Genomic DNA, 23,790 nt, shown 5'->3' with positions numbered 1-23,790 from the left:
ATTGTGTTCAATTTTGGTCTCCTAATCTGAGGAAGGACGTTCTTGCTATTGAGGGAGTGCAGCAAAGGTTCGCCAGACTGATTCCTGGGATGGCAGGACTGAGAAGAGACAGGATCGACTGTATTCACTGGAGTTTAGAAGGATGAGAGGGGATCTCATAGAAACATATAAAATTCTGACAGGACTGGAATGTTCCCGATGTTGGGGAAGTCCAGAACCAGGGGACACGGTCGAGAGATAAGGGGTAAGCCATTTAGGACTGAGATGAGGAGAAACTTCTTCACTCAGAGAATTGTTAACCTGTGGAATTCTCTACCGCAGAGTTTTTTTGATGCCAGTTTATTGGATATATTCAAGAGGGAGTTAGATATGGCCCTTACGGCTAAAGGGATTAAGGGGTATTGAGTAAAAGCAGGAAAGGAGTACTGAGGTGAATGATCAGCCATGATCTTAATGAACTCGAAGGGCCGAATGGCCTACTCCTGCACCTATTTTCTATGTTTCTATTATGTAGTTTTCTTCGTAGCTATATGGATCAGATCGCTATCAAAAACATAATTTCTAAATTTGCGGACGACATTAACAAATTTGCAGAACGGGCATACAATTGGCAAATGAATTTCAACGCAGATAAATGTGGTATTACATTTTGCTAAGAAAAATAGGGAGGTCATATATTACTTGGAAAATATGAATCTAAATGGGGCGGAACAGCAAAGGGATCGAGGAGTACAAATCACAAAGTAGTGACACAGGTTAACAAGTCCATAAAAAAGCAAACCAAGCACTAAGGTTTATTTCTAGAGGGAGAGGGATATAATTAAAAAGTAGATAAGTTATTCTAAACTTGTATTGAACCTTGGTTAGACCACACTTTGGAGTACTGTGTACAATTCTGGTTGCCATATTACAAAAAGGATATAGAGGCACTGGAGAGGGTGCAAAAAAGATTTACGAGGATTATACCAGAAATGAGGGTACAGCGTATACCTGTCGGGAAAGGATGAACAAGCTGAGTCTCTCTCCTGCTGAAAAGAGAAGGCTGAGGGGTGACCTAATAGAACTCTTCAAAATTATGAAAGGTTTTACTCGAGTAGACAGAGTTTCCACTTGTGGGGATGAGCAAAACTATGAGGCCATCAATATAAGATAGTCACCAAGAAATCAAATAGGGAATTCAAAAGAAACTTCTTTACCCAGAGAGTGGTGAGAAAGTGGAACTCGCTGCTACAGAGTAATTGGCTAGATAAGAACATGAGAAGGGAATAGAGGGTTATGCTGATAGAGAAAGACGGGAGGAGGCTCGAGTGGACTGGTTGGGCCAAATGGCCTGTTTCTGTGCTGTATATTCTATGTCGTATTCTAGTGCCAAAGAAATTTCTTCTACCTGCTAGTTTTTTAAGGCAACTTTATTTCTCTTCCCCACCCCCTATATGGGAGCATTGGGTAAACCCATCACTAAATCAAAGTTGGCTCATGGAACAACAGAATGCGTCTCCTTGTGATATTTCCTGTTTGGGAGCTACCAGGAAAAGATAGAGCCCATTCTACCTGCCGGGTTACTACTTCTTGAAATCCTGTCTTGCAGTTTTGTAAAAGTTAGATAGCCTGCTTGATTTGAATGTTAATTTGCAAGCATGTATTATCATCTTTCGCATTTAGGGCAGTTATCCTTGGTTGCCAAAAATTGTATCCGAATTTAACTTGTCACAGAAAATTGTGATGCTAAATTTAATCTGCTGCTTCATCTTTGTTCCATTGAAAAGAGGAGTCACATTGTTGCAATTCAGAGTTTAGTAGCTAGAACTTGAATAATTTGCCAATGTAGGCAATTTTGTTTTCATATGTGGGGGTGGGACCTTGTGTAAATCCATTGCTAAGCAGAGTTTATTAAGCAAGATCTACTTGCTTTTATATAGTGTTTTTATATGCAAAATGTCCCAAGGTGTTTTACAGAGAAATAATAGGAGGAATAGTTGCTTCACCTTGGTGAAAAGGTTAGAAGAAGTGATCGAAGCCTACGTCAAAAACAAATCGATAATGAGGTTTTCAGAGGAAGATGTGCCAGAGTTGGGGAGGAGCACCGGAAAGCAGGGCTGAAGTTGTGTCACCAATGGTGGGGGTTAAGAAAGGGGGATGAACTGAGATGGAGGACCAAAGTTTGCAGTCGGGGATACAAGACTACAGGAGATTTGATGTTCTGGCAAAAGGAGTTGGTGAATGTCTGTGGGTGGCAGAGATGATAGGTAATTGGGGCTTAATGTGGGATGGAAATGTAGGCAGATGTGTTTTGGACAAGTTGGAGTTTATGGAGATTTAATAATAGGAAACCAGCAAAGAGAACGTTTGAAGTAATTGAGTTTCACGGTGACAAAAACATGCATAAGACTTTCAATGATGAAAGGGCAGAAGTGGGCTGTTGCAGAGGCAGAAGTAAATGATGTTGGTGAATGCGGGGTTGTGGATATGAAGTTAAGCTATGGGTTGAACATGATACTGAAGTTATACATGGCTTTATTCAGCTTGAGCAAGTAATTGTGGGTAGGGGAAGGTGGAAAATGGAATCAGTGGCAAGGGAGTGGAGTTTACGGTGGATGTCAAAAACTATGTTCAATTGACGGAAGTTTTAACTCTCACTTGACGTGATGTTGGATAAGGAATCTGAAAGCATGAAGGTTGGTGTGGGATTGAGAGCAGTGTTGAAGAGGTAGAGCTCGGTGTCACCAGCATACATATAGAAGCTGATTCTATGCTTGCAGACAATAGAATGTATTTTCTTGTGTTCATTGTCTGGCCAGGAACTACCATGGAAAGATGAAGTCCTTACTGCATGATTTCATTTTGGGCCAACCCTTGAAGCGTTTCTCTCAGCACTGTGCAAGTTAGCCACCTAGATTAGTTTTGTTAAATGGTGTCGGAGAGTAGCCCTAAGTAAAGTTACTTCCTACATTGTCCGTGACGGTCATGCACATTGCTTCCTTGCCCTCCTTTGTCTCTCTGCAGCCTTTAAAATGGTGAACCATAACTCTCCTCCGTTGTCCATCTTGGTGAGATTAACTTGTTTGAATCCACTTGGCCTATGTGACCGTAGCCAGAGTATGTCTATCTGGCTACTCTTCCCACTGCTGTCATTGCATCGGGAGTCCTCCAAGGATCCATCCTTGGCCCCCTTTTCTTTGTTTACATGCCTCCACTTGGTCCCATTATCCACAGACATGGGATCAGCTTGTCTGACCTCGATTGTTGAATGAATTGCAGTTTCCTGTAGCTTAACATTGGTAAGACTAAAACCATTGTTTTTGGTCCCCACCACAGAGTCCATTCACCTCCCTGGTTACTATTTTAAGCTGAACCAGACAGTTTGCAACCTCAGCATCCTGTTTGACCAACCTCAGCTCGTGTGTTTCTGAAACCCTCATCCATGCCTTTGTCACAGCTGGTTTGGATTACTTGAATGCTCTCTTGGCTGGACACCAATCCTCCACCCTCACTACAATTCAGCTCATTCAAAACTCTGTTGCCTATATCCTATCCCAGAAAAGGTCCCGCTAGCCCATTGCTCATGTACTAGCTTACCTACATTGGCTGCTGGTCTCCCACCACATTTAAAATGATCATCCTTGTGTTGCAATCCATCTATGGCCACATCCCTCCCCATTTCTGTAATCTCCAGAGTGCCAGTATTCTCCATGAATTCTGCATTCCTCTGACTTCGGCCTCTTGTGCATCACCCATTTTTCTTGACCCCACCCCTGCCTCCCTACCTTCAGCCACCTAGGCCCCACAGTCTAGAATTTCTTCTCTAAACTCCTCAACCTCTCCACCTCCCTCTTGTCCTTTCAGGTCCTCAAAATCCACATCTGACCATGCCCAGGACCTAAACAACTAGAAAATAAGCATAATTTTTTACCTATTGCCCTCCCACTCCCTCCACAACCCACACAATAACACCTCAACATGTATAGCTATCTTTCCAACAGTCATTGGTGACATTTACCATATGCTTTTCAAGTCACAAAAGGAAGTCTCATGTAATTAATCCTAAGATAATTGTCGTTAAGAAGGACAGTTTGACCCATCATGGCTCATCCATCCAGACAAAAAGAAGTTTTTCTTCTCTCCAGTTCCCATCTAAACCTGCAACTATATTTTAAGATGCATTTATATTGTAGTTTGCAATGTTGGACAGTGAACTAAGTGCCCTGCATTCTCTCATTTATGCTTAGAAATGAAATTGATCTCTAGAACAATTCCGCAGTGAATCCATGCATACATGACTGACTGTACACTTCAATCACTACACATGGACATGGTAAAGACATCAGTAAAGGGTAATATGTGTAATGTTCAGGGATTCACGTCGGGTCAATAATCCCAGATTTACTGAATTGTACTTGGCCAATCTCTGAAGTTCTGGCTGTTGGGCAGATCAGGCGACCTAGCAAAAACTCCTGTCTTCAATGCTGTTGTATATGCAAAATCAGTTATGTTACCATTGATTGAATGGGATCTATACGTCAGCCGCCAATTATGTTAACATAATTTAAGTGCCTTTAAATGCCTACAAGCTTTATTTTCTCCACTATCCAACGGATTAATCAAGGACAGTCAACACAGATTTGTCAGGCGATGGTCGTGTCTGACTAACTTTATTGAATTTTTCGAAGAGGTAACTAGGGAGGTTGATGAGGGCAAAGCGTATGATGTAGTGTATATGGATTTTAGCAAAGCTTTTGATAAAGTTCCACATGGCAGACTGGTCACGAAAGTAAAAGCCCATGGGATCCAGGGCAAAATGGCAAGTTGGATCCAAAATTGTATGGGGCAGGAAGCAAAGGATAATGGTTGATGGGTATTTTTGTGACTGGAAGGATACTTCCAGTGGGGTTCCGCAGGGCTCAGTACTAGGTCCCTTGCTTTTTGTGGTATACATCAATGATCTAGACTTGAATATAGGAGGTATGATTAAGAAGTTTGAAGATGATACTAAAATCGGCTGTGGTTGGTGATGAAGAAGAAAGCTGCGGACTGCAGGAAGATATCCATCAGGTGGGCAGAACAGTGGCAAATGGAATTTAATCCAGAGAAGTGTGAGGTAATGCATTTAGGAAGGGCTAACAAGGAAAGGGAATATACATTAAATGTAGGACACTGAGAAGTGTAGAGGAACAAAGGGACCTTGGAGAGCATGTTCACAGATTCCTGTAAGTAGCAGGCCAGGTAAATAAGGTGGTTAAGAAGGCGTATGAAATGCTTGCCTTTATTTGCTGAGGCATAGAATACAAGAGCAGGGCAGTTATGCTTGAACTATATAAAACACTGGCTAGGCCACAGCTGGGGTGCTGCGTGCAGTTCTGGTCACCGCATTACAGGAAGGATGTGATTGTACTGGGGAGGGTACAGAGGAGATTTACGAGGATGTTGTCGAGAGTGGAGAATCTTAGTTAGGAGGACCAATTGGATCAGCTGGATTTGTTTTCCTTGGAACAGAGGAGGCTGAGGGGAAACCCTCATTGAGGTTTATAAAATTATGAGGGGCCTAGATATAGTGGATAGAAAGGGCCTACTTCCCTTGGCAGAGGGGTCAACAACCAGGGGACATAAATTTAAAGTAATTGGTAGAAGGTTGAGAGGGGATTTAAGGGGAAATTTCTTCATGCAGAGGGGTGGGGGTCTGGAATTAACTACCTGAAAGGGTGGTAGAGACAGAAACCCTCCCCACGTTTGGATGTGCTGCAGGGTTACGGACCTCGAGCTGGAACGTGGGATTAGGCTGGATAAAGAGCCATCATCAATAATAAATGATAAAAACATCAATAAACCAACCAATAAATCAATCAAAAAAAATTAATAAATCATTAAAAAAAAATCAATAAATAAAACATTTTCTACTTACCAAATGCAGCACCGGAAGCCCTCCAACAGCGTGCTGGGATATCCCTCCCCCCCCACCCCCAGTGTGTCTCTGTCAGTGTCTCTATCTCTCTCTCTGTCTGTGTGTGTGTCTCACTCTCTGTCTGTCAGTGCCTGTGTTTCTGACAGCGGGAAGGGGAAGGGGGGAGAGGAGAAGGGAAAGTGGGAAGAGAGGGGGGAGGGGAGAAGGGAAGGGGGGAGGAGGCGGAGAAGGGGAAGGGGGGAGAAGAAGGGGTGGGGGGGGGGGAGAAGGGGGAGGGAGGCTGAACGGGCCCGGCCGGGCCCAAGACTTCGGGCAGGGCCCGTCCCCAGCACCAGATTTACAGGTAGGTGGTGTTGGGTCGGGTCGGGGAGGGCGCGGAGGGAGGTTGTTTCGGTTCGGGACGGGACAGGGGGGGAGGGAGGGACAGGGGGGGAGGGAGGAAGAGGGAGGTCGGGGGGTGGGGGGGAAGCATGGGTCAGGTCCAGTCCGGTGGGGGGGGGGGGGGAGAAAGAGAGTCTGGTCGGGGTCCGGTCCGGGGGGGGGGGGGAGGAGGAGGGAGGGAGCAGGAGTCGGGTCGGGAGGAAGCAGGAGTCGAGTCGGGTTGGGAGGAAGCAGGAGCTGGGCGTGGGAGGCAGCCTTATGCACGCAGCCCCAGTGAGGCCATTCGGCCAGGGCGAGGGGCTGCGTGCTTCGGACCCCTCCCACACAGTTTTGGGCGCCTGGAGCTACTGCACATGCGCGCCCACTGTAGCGTGCATGTGCAGAGGTCCCGGCACTGTTTTCAGCGCAGGGACCTAGCTCCGCCCCCTACAGCTCGTGCTGCGCCGCGCCCGGCTCCAGAGGACCTGCAGGGAGCCAGAGAATCTAAGTTTTTTTTTTTAGGCGCACTTTGTGGCGCGAAAAATGGGCGTTGGCGCGGCCCGAAACTTGGGCCCTTTGTGTTGCGTCTTCAGTAATTGCTAGTGTAGCTGCTGTTCTCAAACATACAATGGAGTAGCAGTTTTAATCAAAAATGATGTATTTAGTTGTTTGTGAAACTGTTTATCATCATCATAGGCAGTCCTTCGAAATCGAGGAAGACTTGCTTCCACTCTAGAAACATAGAAAATAGGTGCAGGAGTAAGCCATTGATTTTGCACACCAATCTCTTGTGTGGGACTGAGTCAAAAGCCTTTTGAAAGTCCAAATACACCACATCCACTGGTTCTCCCTTGTTCACTCTACTAGTTACATCCTCAAAAAATTCCAGAAGATTTGTCAAGCATGATTTCCCTTTCACAAATCCATGCTGACTTGGACCTATCATGTCACCTCTTTCCAAATACGCTGCTATGACATCCTTAATAATTGATTCCATCATCTTACCCACTACCGATGTCAGGCTGACCGGTCTATAATTCTCTGTTTTCTCTCTCCCTTTTTTTTAAAAAGTGGGGTTACATTGGCTACCCTCCACTCGATAGGAACTGATCCAGAGTCAATGGAATGTTGGAAAATGACTGTCAATGCATCCGCTATTTCCAAGGCCACCTCCTTAAGTTCTCTGGGATGCAGTCCATCAGGCCCTGGAGATTTATCGGCCTTCAATCCCATCAATTTCCCCAACACAATTTCCCGACTAATAAGGATTTCCCTCAGTTCCTCCTCCTTACTAGACCCTCTGACCCCTCTTATATCCGGAAGGTTGTTTGTGTCCTCCTCAGTGAATACAGAACCAAAGTACTTGTTCAATTGGTCTGCCATTTCTTTGTTCCCCGTTATGACTTCCCCTGATTCTGACTGCAGGGGGGGACCTACGTTTGTCTTTACTAACCTTTTTCTCTTTACATATCTATAGAAACTTTTGCAATCCGTCTTAACGTTCCCTGCAAGCTTCTTCTCATACTCCATTTTCCCTGCCCTAATCAAACCCTTTGTCCTCCTCTGCTGAGTTCTAAATTTCTCCCAGTCTCCGGGTTCGCTGCTATTTCTGGCCAATTTGTATGCCACTTCCTTGGCTTTAATACTATCCCTGATTTCTCTTGATAGCCACGGTTGAGCCACCTTCGCTTTTTTATCTCAAATCTAGCAGTGTGCGAGGATGTTAAATTCAGAAGAATGCTTCAGAAAATTAGGAGTCTAGATAGTTTACATTTCGTACACAGACTATACCAGATGTTTGGACATATAAACTCTTAACTTTTATCTGGGGGCAGAGGAAGAGATGATTAATACCAGGGTTATAAAATTATGGAAAGGTAGAACAGTAACATACGTATAAGTCTGGATTTCAGTTGCACTGATGAAAATGAGTGAAGAAAACTGCAGTTCATTTTTGTAGAAATATGCAGGCTATGGCAACATAAGATGGGAAGACCCGAGAGTAAGGTTAAGGTGCCTTGAACATAGAAATGAATTACCAATTGAAACTGAAGTTCAGTCAATCCTTCCTTAGCATAGCCAGTAACAAGTATAAACTAATCACCAGGGCATAGACAAATGTGTAATCAGAGAGATGGGACAGACTATAGCATAGTATAAACCAGGAGAGGGAACTCCACCTAGGCAGCGATAACCTAGGAACCACCCTCGAGAGAAGCTGGACCTAGCCACGTTTGAGCCACCTTCCCTTTTTTATTTTTACGCCAGACAGGGATGTACAATTGTTGTAGTTCATCCATGCGGTCTCTAAATGTCTGCCATTGCCCATCCACTGTCAACCCCTTAAGTATCATTTGCCAATCTATCCTAGCCAATTCATTTCTCATACCTTCAAAGTTACCCTTCTTTAAGTTCTGGACCATGGTCTCTGAATTAACTGTTTCATTCTCCATCCTAATGTAGAATTCCACCATATTATGTTCACTCTTCCCCAAGAGGCCTCGCACAACGAGATTGCTAATTAATCGTCTCTCATTACACAACACCCAGTCTAAGATGGCCTCCCCCCTAGTTGGTTCCTTGACATATTGGTCTCGAAAACCATCCCTTATGCACTCCAGGAAATCCTCCTCCACCGTATTGCTTCCAGTTTGGTTAGCCCAATCTATATGTATATTAAAGTCACCCATGATAACTGCTGCACCTTTATTGCATGCACCCCTAAGTTCCTGTTTGATGCCCTCCCCAACATCACTACTACTGTGAGCTCTCTAAAAGTGAGTTCTCGGGTAACTGTGCAGTCCAATATTGGATTTACAGTCTCTTTCATAAGTGGGACAGACAGTCGTTGAAGGAAAGGGTGGGTGAGGAGTCTGGTTTGCCGCATGCTCCTTCCGCTGCCTGCTCTTGTTTTTTGCATGCTCTCGACGACGAGACTCGAGATGCTCAGTGCCCTCCCAGATGCTCTTCCTCCATTTAGGGTGGTCTTTGGCCAGGGACTCCCAGGTGTCGGTGGAGATGTTGCATTTTATCAAGGAGGCTTTGAGGGTGTCCTTGAAACATTTCTTCTACCCACCTGGGGCTCACTTGTCATGTAGGAGTTCTGAGTAGAGCCCTTGCTTTGGGAGTCTTGTGACGGGCATGTGGCCCGCCTAACGGAGCTGGTCGAGTGTGGTCAGTGCTTCTGGGGTTGTCGACTGACTTGTTAGAGAGAGGTGCTTCAGTTTTAGGTTGTGATGGTGAGTATTCCATTTAAGGATGTTATGACATTTAGGATGGTAAAGTGGCTTGGATAACTTTTTAAAAAATGTTTTCTTTTCCATTACACTGTGTCACTGATACTGGATTCTAACCAGAAAATTCAACTGGGTTGTGTTGTCACGGCATCTAGTACCTTTTGAGTGCCATATTATCCCTTTTGCACCTTCTATTGTGTCCATATGCTGTCTGCCTGCAGTAACATCTCTCTTACAAAAGCAAAATGCAGCGGATGCTGGAATCTGAAATAAAACCAGAAAATGCTGGAAATCTCAGCGGGTTAGGCAGCATCTGTGGAGAGAAACAGAGTTAACGTTTCAGGTCGATGACCTGTCATCAGTAACTTCTCTCTTGCCTTCATTAGTTGCAAGTTTTGCACTAGACCAATAATGCAAGGAAAATAGTTTGTAAGTATCATAACTGGAATGTAAACAGTGAACTGGATTTGGTATTTTAATGCATTTAATTTTCTACAGTTCTCTCAAGATCTCTTATCTTCCCCTGCCTCTCCGAACAGAATCTGATTCATTCATTCGTGTTCCTCTCAATACTGTGGGTATTTTTCCCCGAATGCCAAGGACAAGTTTTAATTTGGGTGCCTGCCCCTTTAACATCTAAAACTTCTGTTGACAGCAGCTGCAAGTTCATGCTGTTTACACATTACAAGAAAATGATCTCTAGCAGCACTATCTCAGATAGTCAGGTTGGATTCAGAGTCCACACATTGGTGGAGGAGCAGGAATGTTTGTTTAGGGGTGTCTCATTACAGCAGTCGCAGTTTGTGTTGCATGTCCTAAGGCTGTGTCTCGGACTGGGTGAGGAACCCATCTGGGAGCTAGGTGGGTTCAGGGGACTTTTCCCTCAATCAGACATTGACACCATCATGTCGATAGGCTGGAGCCCCAAGTAGTTTGGTTAACCTTCAATATTTTTACCACTTTATATAGGAGCAATCTGTTCTGGTTTAAGCAAACAGCAGAAATCTTCAGTTTAATAAATGTCTCAACAGCTTGGCTGTTGAGTGGGAGAGGCTTATTGCTGGAAGCCAGCCACGAGCTCACATTCAAACACTAATCAACAACACGAAGAAATTCACCATCTGCTGACTGCACAGTAGACAGCAAATTGTCCATTGCTCAAACCCTCTGTTACCTTTAGGAGTTTGAATGAATTGCCCTCTCAAAGCAGTGTGAAGGAAGACCAGATCTTTGGCCATATTCAGTGCCCCTCTGTAAGAGAGCTGAACCCTAGAGAGTTGCCTTTTGAATCTGTTCGTACTGTTCAATGTAAATATGTTGATTAAAATGCTACCCAGTTTACAATAATGTTGACTCGAAAGGTGAGCGAGTTCAATGTACTAACCATAGACGATATATTTCCTCATATTACAATAGAGCATTCTTGGTGATTAGGAGATGACAAGGATTTTAAATTCAGTTCTTTGAAGGATGGGGAGTCAGTGTAGACCAGAAAGAATGGAGGTTGCTGGCTGAATGGAACATCGTGCAGAATTGGATAGGGACAGCTGAGTTTCGATGACTTGGAGGAGGAGGGAAGACCAGCAAGGAAGACGTTTGGGAAATTAAGTCCAGAGGGGACAGAAGCAGGGATGCAATTTTTGGTGACAGTGGGAATAGGCTTTTTAGAGACCAATTATGCAAGGCTTTTTCACTCGTCATGCGTAAATAGTTAATCATTTCATTATGAACTGAAGGCCTGAAGTATAATTTTGCTCCAAATTTCCATTCCTCCCTCACCATTGCATATTGATTTTTTTCCTTCTTTTCCTGGACTTCTCTCTCTCTGGGCATGAACTTTCCATTGACATGGCTATAAGCTCACTGACTGCCACAACTGCCTGAATTATAATACTTCCCACCTTGAAAGGACTTTTTTTTACTGCGTGTCTCTGTCACATCTGCACTGATGATGCCACCTTCCACACCAGAGCTTCTGAAATTACCTCGGCTCAGGATTCCCCTCAACTGTGGTCGACAGGACTTTGACAGAGTCTGTCCCATTTCTCTTGCTTCTGCTCTGCCCTCATCTTCTTCCCTGGCCTTTCAGAACTGTGATGGGGTCCCCCTTGTTTTCTTCATCTACCCTAACAGCCTCTGTATTTGACAGATCATCTTCCGCCATTTCTGTTATCTCCAACGTGATTGCATCACCAAACACATCTTCCCCTCTCTTCTCTGCTTTCTAAAAGGACTGCTCCCACTGTGACACCTTGGTTCACTTTTCCACCACCCCTACCAGCTGCTTTCCTTCCCTTGACACCTTTACATACTAGTAAAAGAGATGCAACACCTGCCTATTCAACACCTCCCACACCACTGTACAGGGTCCCAAACACTGCTGCTGGGTGAGACAACAATTTGTGTACTTCCTTCAACCTAGTATACTCGCCACTCTCAGAGATGTCTATTCTACATTGGGGAGACCAAACACAGATTAGGTGAATACTTTGTTGAAATCTCCATTCTGTCCGCAAATGTGACCCCTGAGCTCCTTGTCGCTTGCCACGTCAATTCCCCATCCCACTCTGGCCTCTGATTTTGGCCTTCTACTGAAGCTCAGTACGTGCTCGAGTAACAGGACCTTGTCTTTGCAGCATGCTGGACTTAATATTAAATTTAAAAGTTTCAGACCAGAGCTATAGCTCCCATTTTCTCCTTTGACAAGAAGTGCTGGCAATGTGGGATGGGTGTACTGATGTTTCCGGGGATGGTGGGAGATGGTGAAGACTGAGTTAGTGCTTGGTGTGGATACCCTCTATTGGAATGCTGTGCTGGCGAGATAGTCTGCATCCTTAGTGTCGACATGCTTTTTGCTTCTGTTGCCCACAACTCACTGCAGATTTGTAGACAGTTTACTCGGTGGGTATTTAGTCACTACAGACGCAACAATTTGGTGGGACTTCGTGTATTGAAAGAAAGTCTTCGACAAACGTTATGTTTAAGTCAAATAAACTTTATTTCTCAAAGTAAAATTAAAGTACCAACAATGTATAAAATAGCACATAAGCCTCACTACTTGTGCTCGTATTACCCGTTTGCGTAAGTGATCAGTCTCTGCCAGTAGTGTGCTGCATTAGCTTAAGGTCTGGCTTCTCGTGTCCTGCTTTAAGCCCTAGCTTAACGTCCAGCTTCTCTCTGGTGGTTCCTAGGCTCTCACTGCCTAGGTGAGGTTTTCCCTCCTGGTTTATACTATTCTATAGTCTGTCCCATCTCTTTGATTTCACATTCGTCTGCCCTAATGATTAGTTTATACTTGTTAGTGGCTATGCTAAGGAAGGATTGACTAAACTTCAGTTTCAATTGGTAATTCATTTCTATGTTCAAGGCACCTTAATCTTACTCTCGGGTCTTCCCATCTTATGTTGCCATAACCTGCATATTTCTACACTACTACCAAGCTCTTGAGCTGCTGGAGCCTGCTTCGCTTTCCACTATCTGCCCCCACCTCTTGGTATTCATACCCTCATACATCTTTTATTTCTGTCATTATACCTTTTAATTGTCCCATTTAAACATCTCCTGTTCTTCCATGAAGCACTTTACATGCCATTTTACCTCTCCCACTTGTTCTGTTTCTTTTAAAACGCTATTCATTGGTAATAATTTCTCATTGCGACAAAGAGTCCGCTCATGCAAAGTGTTGGACTTGTCTGTTCTCCTCAGATGTTGTGTGACCTGCTGAGTGTTTTCAGCACTTTCTGTTTGTTACGTCCACTTTTGAAATCAGTTTTATTTTTGAAGTATGATACTGGCTCAAATTAGCACTTTTTGTTTGAATCAGAACCATTCACCACACTCATTGAAATCCACAATCAATTGGCTTCCAAATTAATTATTTTATTTTACTATTTTTTCCAAAAGTAAAATTATAATTGTAAAGATTGCTGCATTTTAATTTTGTTTTTCTGTTAAATCTGCTCAATTATCAAGGGCTGTGGTGCTTGTCTTTCACACGTCTACTTTTTGAGAAGGGGAAAATGGATGAATCTTGCATGACCAACTAAAATATATTCAAAATGAAACTCAATAAAATTGACCGGCTCAATTATCTACAACATGCTTGAATGACTGTAGGAGTAGAGTTGATAGAACATTAACATTCCCAAGTTTAAATAAAAGATGAACGTTTTACACCTTAAAGCTAGCAATAAGTATTAATATACTGTCAATCTGCTATATGGTATAACATTTGAAGATGCACTTCAAAATAAGATTCAAATCTTCTATTTGCACAGTAAATAAAAGTGATCTCTGAAACCAAAGTTTGCTGATGTAAACCAGGAAGAGTAGCAAATTGCCAGGAAAAATGCAGGAGGCATTAAACAGGTTAGAATGGTCAGACAAGTGGCCGAGAAAGTTTAATGCAGTAAAATCTGATTTAATTCATTTTAGAATAAGGAATGGAAATACACCATTAAGGTATGATTCAATTAAAACCAAACTTATTGGTAGAAGCATTTACATCTGAAAGTGGTTGGTCATTCTTTCACCCCCTACCCCCACTCTTGCCTCTAGCAGTATCATTTTCTGACCAAAATGATGACCTTGAAGAGGATCATTTATTGATTTACTTTAGTATTAGTGCCATGTAATCTTTCCACATCTTTTGTACTCAATGTATAGCTACAGAAAGCGGCATTTATTTGGATGCTAAGTTGAGCATGTAACCCTGTGACATTTTAAATGGTGACACTGTATTTGTATCTTGATACAATGTTTCAACAAAATGTTCTTGCTGAAAGAGTCATGAATTTGGGGAGAGAAAGTGTCAAGAACTATAACTTCGCAAAGGATCTTCTGTTCCAAATAATTTGAAATATTGCGTAGCAAAGTTAATTTGCGAGAAAGAATATAGCGATATTTTAATTTGGAAAACACTCACTTCTGTGTCAGTTGACTGCTTTTATTATATTACACTGTGGTTAAGAGTTGGAATATTGAAGCTTCAAATCCTCAAATCCTATTCCAGGACTAGAGCACATAATGTAGAGTGACACTTGTATTGAACCATCAGAGGTCTTTTAGATGAGCTGTTGGCAGTAGCCAGATTTAAAAATGAGAGCCAAGAAGTAAATGAGATTAAATATTTTGTTGCATTTACTGATGGCAGAATGTGGTAACCTACAGTTTCATCAAGGCAATGCCAGTTTCTGCTTGCAATAATCATAAATGCAAAGAAAATGTCATGTCTGAAGTGGAACGTTTATGATTGTGTATCATACTTTTGAAATTATAAGATTTAATTTGGCTAGATGCTGATTTTTATGCTTTCTGGGCCGTTCCAAGAACTTGAAATTGTGGCAATGTTGTCCTGTAATAAAATAAATTTATCTCTTTGTACTGTGATTTAGTTATGTACAAAACCCCATTTATATTGGTTTGTATTTGATGACACACCTACCCTTCCAAATTCCTGATGTAAATGCAGTTTTGCTGTCATGGCTACACACATCACAAATATTGTTGATTTTTCAGTTACTCCCTTGACCCTGCTGCTTCAGTCTGCAATATAAACATTTTTGCAGAGGTGACCAGAAAACATGACTGCACTGGATTGAGTGGTTGAAGACCACTTCTATATGAAAATCAAAGTGATCTCTGTGTTGCTGACTTAAGCAGATCTTCCTCAGCAATTGAGCAAGATATACTGACTTCAAGCATAATCAGAAATATCATTTCAGAACAGTTACATAAATGCAAGCTTGCTCATTATTTCAAAGTCGGTCTGGTTGCTGTAAAATTGCCCTGCAATATAAACTTGGTGATTTCAGTAGTAGAATGGCTGAGGGCTGATTGAGGGAGGATAGTTTCAGGATGCAGCTCACCAATAAAAACGGGCCATTTGTTTTAATCAAGTATAGATGAAAACTAGCTAGATTTACCATTTTAGTGAAAATATAATCCAAACTTTTCAGAAAGGCAAGAATGCTTTCAGCAATACAACTGTGCGCCTTGTCCGTTTCTTTCATTGTTTCCACATGGAATCTGCAAATTGCACTCGCTATTGTGAGTGACAAAATCATTTGAGAATTAGGCCGCAAGTGTTGCAATTGGTTCTGTGAGCTTTGATTGTGTCAGTATTTTGAAGCTATGAGGATCACTGGGTGTTAAAATCTGGGATCCCAGATTAGGAGACACATTCTATTCAAGGTGAAGCAAAAGATATTTTATGACCATTTGAAATGCTTTTCCAATCTTGCTTGCTTCATTCATAAAGTTTTTGATGATAGCAAAAACCTTGAATACTGGAGAACAGAACTATCTGTACTTGCATGATTGCGTGACCACAGAGATGTGGAGCCAGTAGTGTAACTTTTTACTGTCAAATGCTCATCACTCTAAGCTGCCCGTCTCATTTTTATAGCAATCCTCATATATATAAAAACATAAGAATTAGGAGCAGGAATAGGCCACTTGGCTCCTCGAGCCTGCTCCGCCATTTAATAAGATTATGGCTGATCTACCTTAACTCCACTTGCCTGCACTATCCCCATATCCCTTGATTCTCTTAATATCCAAAAATCTATCAATCTCTGTTTTGAATATACTCAACGACTGAGCCTCCACAACACTCTGGGGTAGAGAATTCCAAAGATTCACAACCCTCTGAGTGAAGAAATTTCTTCTCTCTGTCCTAAAGTGCTGACCCCTTATTCTGAGACTGACCCTTGGTTCTAGACTCCCCAGCCAGGGAAAACATCCTCCCTGCATCTTCCCTGTCAAGCCCTGTAAGAATTTTGTATGTTTCAATGAGATCACCTCTAATTCTTTTAAAGTAGAGAATATAGGCCGAGTCTATTCGACCTCTCCTCATAGGACAATCCCCCCCCCACCCCAGCTCCATCCCAAGATCAGTTTGGTGAACCTTCGTTGCATTCCCTCTATGGCAAGTATATCCTTCCTTGGGTAAGGAGAGCAAAATTGTACACCCTACTCCAGGTGCAGTCTCACTCGGGTCCTATATAATTGCAGTAAAGCGTCTTTACTCTTGTACTCAAATGCTCGTATAATAAAGGCCAACATACATTTGCTTTCTTAATTGCTTGCTGTACCTGCATGTTAACTTTCAGTGATTTATGTACAAGGTCACCCAGGTTCTTCTGAACACCAACATTTCCCAATCTCTCACCATTTAAAAAATACTCTGCTTTTCTATTTTTCCCACCAAAGTGGAGAACTTCACATTTCTCCACATTAGATTTCATTTGCCATGTTCTTGCCCACTCACTTAGCCTGTCTATATCCCCTTGAGGCCTCTTTGCATTCTCCTCACAACTTGCATTCCCACCCAGCTTTGTATCATCAGCAAACTTGGATACATTACATTTGGTCCCCTTATTCAAATCATTGACATAGTTTGTGAATAGCTGGGGCCCAAGCACTGATCCTTGCAGTACCCCACTAGTTACAGTCTGCCAACCTGAAAATGGGGTCATCGACCCGAAACTTTAACTCCGCTTTCTCTCCGCAGATACTGAGATTTCCAGAATTTTCTGTTTTTATTCGTTTATTTCTACTCTCTGCTTTCTGTCCCTTAACCAGTCCTCAATCCATACTAGTATATTACCCCATGAGCCCTAATTTTGCTTAATAACCTCTTGTATGGCACCTTATCGAATTCTGTCTGAAAATCCAAATACACCACATCCACTAGTTTCCCCCTTATCTATTCTGCTGGTTACAACCTCAAAAAACTCTACAGATTTGTCAAACATGATTTCCCTTTCATAAATCCATGTTGACTCTGCCCAATCTTCTTTTCTAAATGCTCTGTTAGCACATCCTTAATAATAGATTCTATCATTTTCCCTGCTATAGATGTCAGGCTAACTGGTGTGTAATTCCCTGTTTTCTCTCCCTGCTTTTTTTAGTGGGGTACAGGAAAACATCTCACAGGATCTTGCATTAAAAAGAAACAGTGGATGCTGAGCAAAGGGAAGGAAAAATGTGGAGGGTGAGGTATAATCATGCTATTTTTGATTTTCCGAACCATGTTATGGAATGTGTGTACACTACTGATTGAACATTAGTGATGGCATCATGCAACTTAGCATGACAATGCTATGTTCCTGATTATAAAATGATTGAATGTAGTGGATTCCAATAAGATGTTTAAAATGGACCAGGATGGGACTAGAAGGCATCTAATTAGGTGTTTGAAAGTATTTCTTCAGCTTCTTTCTCTGATAGCATGCTATCAGGGCAGTTTAGTAAGTATGTTATCATAACAAGGGACTTGACCAGTTTTTCAGCGAGGATTATATGACAATGTATTGAGGGGGGAGGGGGGTGTATAATTTAGACAAGCTGTCTCATGGCCATTTGTGACTTCCAGGGGCTTGCCTGATTGCTTTTGGAATTGGAGTTATGAGTTTTCCCCAAAATTGTCAATTTTTTCTTCTTTTGCTTTCCTGAAGATTTAGCATTGCCAGAGGTTGGGAAGTGCATGAAGTTGTATTGCCTAGCTAATGAGGCAGGGTTTAATGGGGCTGACTGGTCTATTGTTTTCAACCTTTTTGTACTTTGGGTTATTGAAGGGGAAAATGGGAAGGCTTCTCTTTCCACAAACGGGCCCTTTGATATAAAGGGTCGACGCTCGTTCCAACCCGCGAAGTATTAGACAGAGACGGATGGCAAGGTATAACAATCTTTAATTACGGACGTCCTGGAACACTTCTCATCACAGCCGCCTGTGAGTGGAGATGTTCCCTGAATAGCAAAATTGTACATTTATACATTTCATAGATCCCTTTGCCCATCCCACCCACCCCCCCTCGGCCCTGGTACGACCTCCCTCGATCTCTAATTGGGTTACCTTATTAGTAATATTTTGGATTGACAGACCAAGATCTCAAGGCAACCTTTAGACCTTAACTGGGATGACCTCATTGGGTTAGAATTTGCTGATCGTACGTAGCACCTAAAAGTCTGTTTAGAGTCTTTTGAGAGTCTTATCTTGTCGGACTGGACGTACCTTAATGTTATCCGAGTATTTTGGTACATCAATGTTGAATCAGAGGCCTCTGGGTCCTTGATGCTGGAATATGTTAGAATGTGAAGTCAGTCACAGACCTTCTACCCCTTTTGCTGAGCCAATGTAGAAGCCGGCACTTTAAACCTTATTTTGCTTATACCCCTAATGCCATTTTCTTAACATTCTATAATTATATAACAACTATGGGTCATTCTGTGCTGGTTGCTAAGCAAATTAGATTACTGGTTTTCCTTGCTACTTCAGTTGAAATAGAAAGAGTTTATTTAGTTATCAAGCATCAAAGATTTCTGTGAAGCAAAATCCTTCATAGTGAAATTGTTTAATCTTGGATTGTAAGTTTATTTTGAATTTTATAGTTCATTTGACCAAGTAATTATGCATGCGAAAGTGCACTACTCTTTAGAAGAACAAAAAAGATTATGTATGATGTAGAAGACATTTGCAGAATGGGTATATAATTGGCAAATTAATTTTAACACAGATAAATGAGGTACAGGTTGAAGTCCCTATAATTGGCAAATTAATTTTAACGCCGATAAATGAGGTACAGGTTGAAGTCCCTATAATTGGCAAATTAATTTTAACGCCGATAAATGAGGTACAGGTTGAACCTCCCTTATCTGACACCCTCTGGACCTGGCCTGTGCCAGAGAAAGGGAGGTCAGCGCGGGGGCACGAGAGTGAGAAGTCGGTGTCCCAAGCGGCCCCGAAGTGTTGGCAGGCTGAGTCTCGGCGCAGCCCCCAAAGTCGGGGTTCTACGCATGCGCCCCCGGCCACCAGAATCGTGCCGGACGAGGGGTGGTGCCGGATAAGGGAGATCCAACCTGTATTACATTTTGGTAAGAAAAAGGAAGATCACATATTACTTAGAAAATACGAATCTAAATGGAACGGAAGAGCTAAAGGATCTAGGAGTACAAATACACATCACTAAAAGTAGCGACATAAAATAAGCAAACCTTTCTAGAGGGACAGGGATAGAATTAAAAAGTAGAGAAGTTATGTTAAACTTGTATCGAACCTTGGTTAGTCCACACTTGGAGCACTGTGTACAATTCTGGTTGCCATATTATAAAAAGGATATAGAGGCACTGGAGAGGGTGCAAAAAAGATTTACGAGGATTATACCAGAAATGTGAGGGTATACCTATCAGGAAAGGATGAACAGGCTGGGTCTCTTTTCTCAGAGAAGGCTGAGGGGTGACATAATAGAGGTCTTTAAAATTATGAAAGGCTTTGCTAAAGTAGACAGAGTGTTTCCACTTGTGAGGAAGAGCAAAACTAGAGGCTATCCATATAAGATAGTCACCAAGAAATCAATAGGGAATTCAAAAGAAACTTATTTACCCAGAGAGTGGTGAGAATGTGAAACTTGCTACCACAGGGAGTAGATGAAGCAAATAGTATACATACACTTAAGGGGAGGCTAGATAAGCATATGAAGGAGAAGGGAATAGAGGGTTATGCTGATAGGCAAAGACGGGAGAAGGCTTGAGTGGAGCATACCTACCGGCATGGGCTGTTTGCGCGAATGGCCTGTTTCTGTGCTGTATATCCTATGCAAGCCAATCGTACAACTTGGAATGTCATATAGTGCGAATGAAGTAGTTAAAGCTTTGTTGCAAGCTCATATAGAATGTAAAACATAATTGCCTGTAATGTGTAGTGAGCATTGAAGGAATGGTATTCGCCGCTGGCCCTGAAGAAAGTTGCGCACAGAGATCTCGCAATCTCGGTGGCAAAGTTTTTTTTTGACGTTCAATTGAGATCAGTGTAGAATAGTGGGGAATTCCGAGTCCGCTCTGCTGTGACGTCAACAAGCTACATAAGCAGCCAATCATAATGCAGAATTCTCAGACGGGGAACCAGGAAGTGAAGAAGTTGCTTTTATTCTGACTTAAAATATTAGAGCACATTGAAGATTGGGGCTCTCGTATGGGGAAATGGTAAATCTGAAATAAAAAATGAACAAACTTTTTCTAAAAATTGGAGTTTTTATTATACTGGATAAATTTGACATTCTACAAAATTAAAATTAGTTTTTTTGGCTCATAACGTTTGTTTAGCAGTCAGTACACTATTAAAACCTCAGTTACACCCAATCCAACAAAAGTTAACTTTTTTAATGGGGTATTTAACAGCGATATTACTGCGGAAAAGTCCAGGTTTTCATCAGTTTCACTGATTTCCCTGATTACACAGATTGCCGACTATGGAGGGGCACAGCGCAGCCAGTATCGTAGCAATGCATGACTGATCGCAACTTCAGATTTCCACGTTTAGATGCGTATGTGCTACATCCTGAAGTTTCTGTCAGTTTCAGTAGGGTAATAATGGCGAACGCTGCTCGTTTGCTGTGATGACCCACCACAAATTCCGGTTTAAGCTTCATTTTTGTAATGGGTTACATTTAAATGCTGCAGTTTGCAAATTTGTTGGTACTCAATGCACCTTTTTAATAAAGATACCAAAACAAATTTTTTTTAAATTCAAACAATTGTGTGATAGTGTTTACATACACTATTTATGTTAAATTTTGAAATTCAATCATTTTTGTTGAACAGGAAATATTTCGTATCTAGCGTATTGCTGTCATTATTTACTGGCACAGATGGATAGCCTGGCAGACTGTTGAAGCATTACAGAGACTTAATGTTGGATTGGCGTAAAACAGCTCAATGAGGTCAGTAAACTAATGGTCGGGATCTGTGGAGGTAGAGAGAATTCATTTTAATTCTTTAGCATGTATAGTATCTAGGAAGCTTATAATTCAGATTAAAGAATCCTATATTTTCAGTAGATTTTTGATTTGTTGTGTAAATTTATAGTTCCAGAAATGTTTTGTCTTTGAAAGTAATGCATGCAGCATTTTCTAATTTCTTGTCAAGTAGTATCAACTTCTGCTGTACGTGCTTGTGTGTATACATTATTTTTTTGAGTTGCACATCAAACTTACCCATTTTAAAAAGTGATGGGTTGCAAAATTTCTGTTGAAGTGTTTCTGCTATTACAAGCTAGCAAAAATGAACACTTCAATTTCTTTTGAGTTGGTTCAAAATGTCATTGTAATCTCAACCGATCGAGGCTGTTGTTCGATTCAAAAAGCACGTGCATATGTTTTGTTTAAATATTTATAGTTTTGTCATAGTACTTACAGGAAAATAGATTGAGATAGTGAGTACACACTGGAAGCTGTGCACTATTGAGGTTCAGGATAGTTTAGAGGTACTATTCAGGGTGTTGATTTCACTTGTGTCAGCCATGGTTCAGTTGGTAGCACTGAGTCAGAAGGTTGTGGGTTCAAGTCTCACTCCAGGGACTTGAGTAGAAAAATCTAGGCTAACACTCCAATACTGAGAGTGTGCTGCACTCAGAGGTGCCATCTTTCGTTTGAGACCTTAAACTGAGGCCCTGTCTGCTCTCGGGTGGATGTAAATGATCTGTAGCACTACTTTGAAGACCAAGGGAGTTATCGCCGATGTCCTAGGCAGTATTTATCACATTGCTGTTTGTGAGATCATGCAGTGCGCAAATTAGCTGCCGCATTTCCTACATTACAACAGTGACTACACTTCAAAAGTAGTTCATTGGCTGTAAAACTAGTGGTTATGAAAGGCGTTATATAAATTCAAGGCTTTTTACATTGTACGGGATGTTGTGATTGGTTTGTTACCTTCTGCGAGACTTTGTGGTGTCCAATCAAATGGAAGAAAACATGTCCGCTTGTAGCTGTATTCCAAGTTGGCTCACTACCTTCTTGGGATTGGTCTATTGAGGATGTCTAGGTTGTGAGAGATTGCAGAAAAAGGTTCTGGACTGCTAGTTACCTTCATGCTCTGGGTGTGGTTCCTGCATTACTTGTTATGCTTGTTGTATGTGTAATTCCCCTCCTGTCAAATAGCTTGCAGACATTTATTGCCTAAGATTTCTAAATGAAAAATGGTCATTTGGATGCCATCAGCTCTATGGTACTTAGCTCATAAAACTCTCTCTCAGTCTCTGTCACTGCCGACAGGAGAGAAAACCAAAGGTCACACTGGGGGAGAAAAAATACATGATTTTGGTGTATAAGGGTTTATACAAATTGTTTGCTGAAAGAAAAGAGATTCTGCAATGTAACTATTATTTAGCATTCAATGTTATATAAATGGCATATAATAGGCTCACTGCTTTTATTTTAGTTGTGTATTGTGTAATCAACTGTTCTGCATTGATTGTGATGCTAACATTTTTCTTAAGCCAATATAATTTTCAGAGCCATGTTGAATCGGGATTATTTTCATTTTGTGACAGTATGTTTATTTTTTCTAAATTAATGTTTTGGAGTAAGCTGCAGTTGAGATGCTCAAATGATGTCTGTAAATCACTTGAGCTTTAATCAAGAGCCTTCAAAATCCCTTTTTTTGCAATCTTATTGCTTGAAACTGTTCAGTATTTTTGCTTTCAGTCAGCATGGAAGAAATGTGTTCTGTAAGAATATTTTTTCCAGCACTATATGCACCTTTTTTTTTCCTAATTAAGCCTTTCTGAAGCATCTTGAAATGTTTTTCTACTTTGAAGGCTCTATATAAATGCAAATTGTTATTGTATACAGTTGGGAAGAATCTGTTTTTATTTGTTCGTGGGTTCTTATCTGTACACAACTAACATACAAACACAGAATCTGTGCTTGGATTAGAACTTCCTAGATTTTCTGATGGGGGAAGGAGCAGTGATTGAGAACAGTACCGGTACTATGAAATTCAGAATGCATCCTGACGGATTTTTAATATGGTCATGTTTTTAAACACTGACTGCATTGAAGTGTGACTATTTGCACTGCTGAGGTAAATCTTTCAAAGTTTTAAAATGTTTTCATTGCATAATGTAAATTATTTTGACTTGTATCTTGCAAATGTGAAATAATTTGCTCTGTGTCTGACTGAGTTCCTGTTCTCTTGGTCAACAAAGGGTTCAGAGGTGAACAGATATCTAAACACAATAGGGAGTATATTGAGGCTACTCTTAATCTGTATTTATGTAGGTTTATCTTGTGCTTATCAGACTGATAAATTTGCAGTTTTGTCTGACACTAATATCAGAGATTAGGCTTTCCTCACAGGCACCAGAGCAGATTGTCTTTTTCATTATAGTTGAATCAGAGCATCCGTTCAGCTGTAGCATAATTATCCAGATAGAAAATTGCAGAGGCTTTTGTAGGTCACTGCAGTGCTTTGCCTTGTGTGTATGTCCAGCAGACTGACCTGTGTATTTTGATAGGT

The 23,790-nt window shown here is 41.6% G+C and overlaps 1 protein-coding gene across 5 annotated transcripts in view; it reads left to right on the top strand.

Annotated features, from left to right (window-relative positions):
• LOC139233791 (signal transducer and activator of transcription 5B-like) overlaps positions 1–23,790 on the top strand; it is a 183,008-nt gene that overhangs the window by 53,105 nt on the left and 106,113 nt on the right. For 3 of the 5 annotated variants that reach the window (XM_070864322.1, XM_070864319.1, XM_070864324.1), the window contains exon 2: positions 21,094–21,212. The exons of 1 other annotated variant lie outside the window; for it this stretch is intronic. The gene's annotated coding sequence lies outside the window, so the exon portion shown is untranslated. Of the gene's footprint in view, positions 1–21,093; positions 21,213–23,252; positions 23,356–23,790 lie in introns of those variants that run through there. One more of the 5 variants, XM_070864323.1, reaches the window with a different exon arrangement.

The sequence above is a fragment of the Pristiophorus japonicus genome, chromosome 21 (assembly GCF_044704955.1).
Source record: "Pristiophorus japonicus isolate sPriJap1 chromosome 21, sPriJap1.hap1, whole genome shotgun sequence".
Classification (NCBI taxonomy): domain Eukaryota; kingdom Metazoa; phylum Chordata; class Chondrichthyes; family Pristiophoridae; genus Pristiophorus; species Pristiophorus japonicus.
The sequence above is the reverse complement of the archived record's forward strand: the minus strand, read 5'-3'. Positions and strand labels throughout refer to the sequence as shown.